Genomic DNA, 5597 nt, shown 5'->3' on the forward strand with positions numbered 1-5597 from the left:
CACTCATCATGCTGGGGTTTACGCTACCTCATTTTGAGAGAGGGGTATTGATTTCCCCATTTGTACAACTGAGGGTCCTGAGGCTCTGGGAGAGGGGTTGCACCAGACCCTGCTTCAGCACACAGGTGGGCTAAGGCCAGAACTGGGTCTCTGGGCTCGGCCGACTCCCGGGTGGCGCCATCAGCTAAGGGCCCGGAGCTCCTGGTACCCGGATGTGGGCGGGGCCTGTGTCCCCAGTCTGTTCCGGGTCTCTGGGCTCCCTTTGGCCCAGAACCCAGAGGGCGGCAATTGCAGGGGCAAGGGTGTGTGGGGCAGGCGGGCGGGCAGGGGGAGGGGTGGGACAGGGGGGAACGCCCACAGCAGCCGCAGTGAAGGAGGAGCAGCCCTCCGTCAGCCTCCTCCTGGGCCCTGGGTCCCCTGCCTCCTGCCCTGGTCCTCCCGCCTCCGTGAGGAATCACCCTGCATCCAGGGACCTAGGCCGGGGCACTGGACGATGTGCATTCACTGAGGAGAGCAGGCTTCCTTGGCTCCGGGGGCTAAGTTCCCGCTCTGTCCCCAGACGCACCAGATTCATAACAGTGGAGCAAAAACAGGACAGTGGAAATTTAAAAAAGAAAGAAAGAAAAGCCACTTAGAAAGGGGAGGAGAAGCCGCAGCGTTTTATTTGGCGGCCACCTGACCATCCCTGCCCTGCTGTCCTGGGAGGTGCTGGTCGTCCCAATTCTGCCCTGGACCCACTTCCTTTTGCCAGTTCAGGTGGAGGTTTTACGGCTTTTCCATGCTGGATGGGGCATCACTGGAGGTGCAGACTCCAGGTCTATGGCTGGCTTGCCAGGCTTCGATTTCCATCAGTCAGTTCTGGTCAGACAGGCTAGACTCAGGCCTAGTCCTTGGCTCTGACCGGCCACTGTCCTGGTGCACAGAGGGAAGAGTGCTGGGGAGGGGTCCCACCACCTCCCGGGGCCTCCCCTGAGCCGGCCAGACCCGGTGCCTGAGCCACAGTCTGGCTCTTTCCATGATTCTGTGACCTTCTCTTGCTTGATGTTCTTTTTCCTCTGGAGAAGATGAACTCCTGTGCTGAGAGATTTATTCACCACTGTCTCCTCTCACAGCCATGGAGAGACAGCCCTGTAACCCTCTAACTGCAGTGCCTCAGAACATATTGGTTCTTCCATGGGGTCCTAGGCGGCTCCTGATCAAATGCCCATCTCCAGGCTGGGACGCCAGATCCCCTCCCAGGACCCTCCTCTCCCAGGACAGCGTCTGCACCAGTGACCAGTGGGTAGTAGCCCCCACTCCCTGGGGGTGGCCCAGGCCTCTGGGGTGATGGCACCACAGCTCAGCCCTTCCCTCTATCCAAAGCTGCTTCTGTCACCCCCAAAATGTTTAACACTCCTTAAGAAACTTCCTGTCTCCAGGGAAGCTGACACAGGACAGAAGTCATCTAATCTCTTAGGGCCGCAGTAGAAAAGCCATAGAGAGAAAGTTGGGTTTAAATGAGTAATGGCATGTAAAAGGTTTAGAATAAGTATCACTATTACTCAGTTATTACTACTGATGCTAACTGGCTTTGCCTGTGGTGTTTGTGGTAGAGTCGCCTGCCAATGCAGAAGACACAAGAGACGCAGTTTCCATCTCCGGTTCGGGAAGATCCCAAGGAGGAGGAAATGGCAACCCACTCCAGCATTCTTACCTGGAGAATCTCATGGACAGAGGATCCTGGCGAGCTACAAAGTCAGACACAACTGAGCAACTAAGCATGCATGTACTACCGGTAGTACTGTTCATAATACTCAGGACACACCACTGCCTTCTAAAGCTTGGCCTGCTATTGCTCTAGCAAAACCCCCAGCCTGACTCAAACCCACATCCTCATGGCGACGTGTTCTAGATGCTCAAGGTGTACCCATGTATCTGAGAACCATAAATTAAGGATGTTCACTGCTTACATATGTGAACTCATCCATTTCCCATTAATCGACTGTGGAATTAACCCCCTGATGAAGGAACCATCAACCCCAGTCTGGGGAGTTTCAAGCTCTGTCTCTCATCAAACCACATTTCCAACTTGGAGCACCAAAAATCCTGTTATCATCAGAGCCTATCATCATCCATCATATGGACCTTCTGTCAGGAGCCCAGTGGACTGTGTTCACTCTGCCTTAGGGACTAGAAGATTTTTTTCATCAGGTCAAGACTAATATTTCCATCATATTGTTGAATGCCAACACTTTCAGACAAGAAACCGGAGCAGAAGTGCAGGTAAAATACAAATGCCAGGGCACAGGTTAAAGCATTTTAGTAGATGACCCCCTGCTCTCAGAATAACAATTTATTGTTAAACAAACTTCCTTAAAGGTCAGCCATCACAGTTAGTTTCAAGCCCACATCCTGGACTTTCTGAAAACCTCAGAGCTGAATAAAAGGCAAGGTGCTGAGGCATTAAAGGGCGGGAGAGTTTTTGGGGAGGTCGTGGTCACAGATCCTTTCCTTTCAAGCTGCATGCTTTCAGGAAAGTGAGAGCAGCACACCCGCTGGCCAGCTCGTCCCTTGGAGGCTGTCCAGAGGCTGGGAGTTCCCTACTGGGACCAGGACTAAGGCTGACAGCCTCGGCAAGGTGGGGGAGGTGGGGACTAGTGAGTGGCTCCAGTGGGGGACAGAGACTGCATGCAGGAGCTGCTTCCCCCCTTCTCCTGGCAGGGAGGCCTGGGACCACCACATATGCTAGAAGAGGACCAGGTCCCATGGGGCGTGGAGGCCAAGGTGGGGTGATCTGAACTCTCCTTTTCATCCGCTAGGTCTGCTGGGTCCATCTTGCAGCATGTGCAAGATTTGACTGGAAATGTGCTACTGCTTGAGAGACCTTTAAAGGTGGGCTGGGTCAAACTTCCCTGGTGGTACAGTGGATTAGAATCCGCCTGTGCCAACGCAGGGGACCTGAGTTCGATCCCTGGTCTGGGAAGATCCCACATGCCCCAGAACAGCTAAAGCCCATGTGCTGCCAACTACTGAAGCCCTCGAGCCTAGAACCTCTGCTTGGCAACAAGAGAAGACACTGCAACGAGAAGCTCGCACATTGCAACCAGAGAAACCGTGTGCAGTCACAAAGACCCAGCACAGCCAAAAACAAATAAATGTGACACTTTAAAAAAGTGGGCTGGGTCAGATCTCAGAGACCTCACAGACCTGTTCGAAGAACTTAGTTGGACCTCACTGCAGGGGCATCCTTGAAGAGTTTAAGATGGGAGATGAGATGGATTTGCGCCCCTGGTTTCTGCCCCCACCCCTGCCCCACCAGGTATGTGGCAGGAAGGGGAAGATGCTTGTGCAGGCAGGGTGCTCAGTGAGATCAGATACCCTGGAGACTCCTGATAAGTTTCATTTGCTTAGCAAATAATATTCCTCCCCTCTTACTTTTAGCATTTTATTAAAATTTGTTTCTAAATGAGCAATACAGTTTTTAGTATCTTTGCAGGAAGCAGCTTAATGTCAAGGGAAATCAAAATGTTTTCATTACCAAATGCGATGTATTTGCAGGAAGATTGCTCTGATGAAACCAGCCCCACTGGACCTCTGTGTGAGCCCTAGGTCTTCACCCTGCTGACACCCCCACACTACAAAGAGGGGTATCACTGATCTGGATAGTTCCCTTCTTTGAAAAAAAGAAAAATTAGAAATGTCATTCCATTCATAGTAAGTTCTTAAAGATCTAAAAATCAGAGGTTTTGTTTTTCACAAGTATTCCTCATTCTAAAACATGCTTGACCACTGGCGGTCCAGTGGTTAGGACTTTGCCTTCCAATGCAGGGGGTCCAGGTTTGATCCCTTACTGGGGAGCTGAGATCCTGCATACCTCAAGGCCAAAAGCCAAAACACAAAACAGAAGCAATGTTGTAACAAATCCAATTAAGACTTTAAAAATGGTCCACATCAGAAAAACAAAAACATGGGGATTAAAAAAAAAAAGCTTGATTTTGTCATGTTACACCTGATTTCTCTCTTCTAGCTCAAATCCAGGCAAGTAACTTTTTGGGAAAAGATTAAGCCTGGCCGATGATGCTACAAGTGCTCTTTTTGGTAGTCACGCTTAAATGCCCTTTCAGACTTACAGATCGTCTGCTGTGAAACAGTAAGTTACCGCACATTGAAGATGAAAGAGGGGACCTCCCTGGTGGTCCAGGAGCTAAGACTCCACGCTCCCAATGCAGGGGGCCTGGGTTTGATCCCTGGTCAGGAAATTAGATGCCACATGCTGAAACAAAGACCTAGGGCAGCCAAATCAATAAGTATAAATATATATTTTTAAGATGGAAGAAGACAGCAATCTCTTTTCTCCTTTACCAACTATGGCCTTCTAGAAGGAACGGCTCCCAGTTCCCCTAGTCACCTCCAGGCAGTGCCCTGGGAGGGACTGGAGATGGCCCCCAGTGCATTCTGCGTGTCAGAATGGGACTGAGAGAACCAACTGCCCAAGAGACAGAAGAGGAGGCCCAGAGACAGCAGAGTGGCCCCTCCCAGGCCTCCAGGGATCCCTGTGGTCAGAGCACTGAGCTCTGCACTCCCTCTGCTTCTAACTCCTTCTGTAATCTCATAGGTAAATTGCTTACCTAGTTCCTTTATTCACAGAATTGGCATACCAACATATTTCTCCATCTTGGAACATTAAGTTAACCAATGAATGAGGAGAGACTTTGCAAACTAGGAAGAGCTAGGCAAATCCAAGGGTTCATCTTTTCCAAACTGGTGTACTTCTGGGATGGGCTGGACAGAGGCATCCATACCTAGGGTGTCATGTATGGTTGTGCAGGTTGTGGACTGCACAACTACAGGGGTGTGTTTCACATCTGCAGTCACGCGAGACGCATACCTTTAACATGACAGCATCCAGCAAATGCCAGAAAGGACGATTTACCCTAATTCATGTGAAAGTGCTGAGCAAGCTTGGGTTGAGGTTGCCTGTCCAGCAGCATCTTGTAAGATGGGAGGAACGAACCCAATGGCAATATTCTCCTCTACCAGGTTTGCAAAGTTAAATCACTGTTTTAGTGTCTTAACTGTTCTATGACTTAACTATAAGGCTAGGGGCCAGAAGGAAAACCATCAATCACTTTAAAACTGTGTCAAGTCACTTTAGACTGATCTAGAACCAAGCTCCTAATTGTAGTGGTCAATCCAGGTATGAGTCCATCCTTCCAGAAACACAGAATTCTAAAACCATTTTGAAACAACATTTAAAACAGGGAGACTTCACAGAAATCCAGCTCTCTATCTTTTCTTGAGAGATCTGGCTGCTCGGGTCCCATACCTTTTAGATGGAGCAGGGGTGAACCCAGCTGCCCTGAACCTGTCAACCTAAAGAAAAAAAAAAATGCAGGGCTCCCCATGTGGTCTAGTGGTTAAAAATCTGCCTGCCAATGCTGGGGACATAGGTTTGATTTCTGCTCCAGGAAGATCCCACATGCCACCAAGCAAGAAAGCCCGAGTGCTACAACTACTGAGCTTGTGCTTTAGAGTCCAGGAGCCTCAAATACTGAAGCCCACATGCCTAGAGGCTGTGCTCCTCGACAAGAGAAGCCGCTGGAGTGAGAAGCCGATTC

Source organism: Odocoileus virginianus, chromosome 4 (assembly GCF_023699985.2).
Source record: "Odocoileus virginianus isolate 20LAN1187 ecotype Illinois chromosome 4, Ovbor_1.2, whole genome shotgun sequence".
Classification (NCBI taxonomy): domain Eukaryota; kingdom Metazoa; phylum Chordata; class Mammalia; order Artiodactyla; family Cervidae; genus Odocoileus; species Odocoileus virginianus.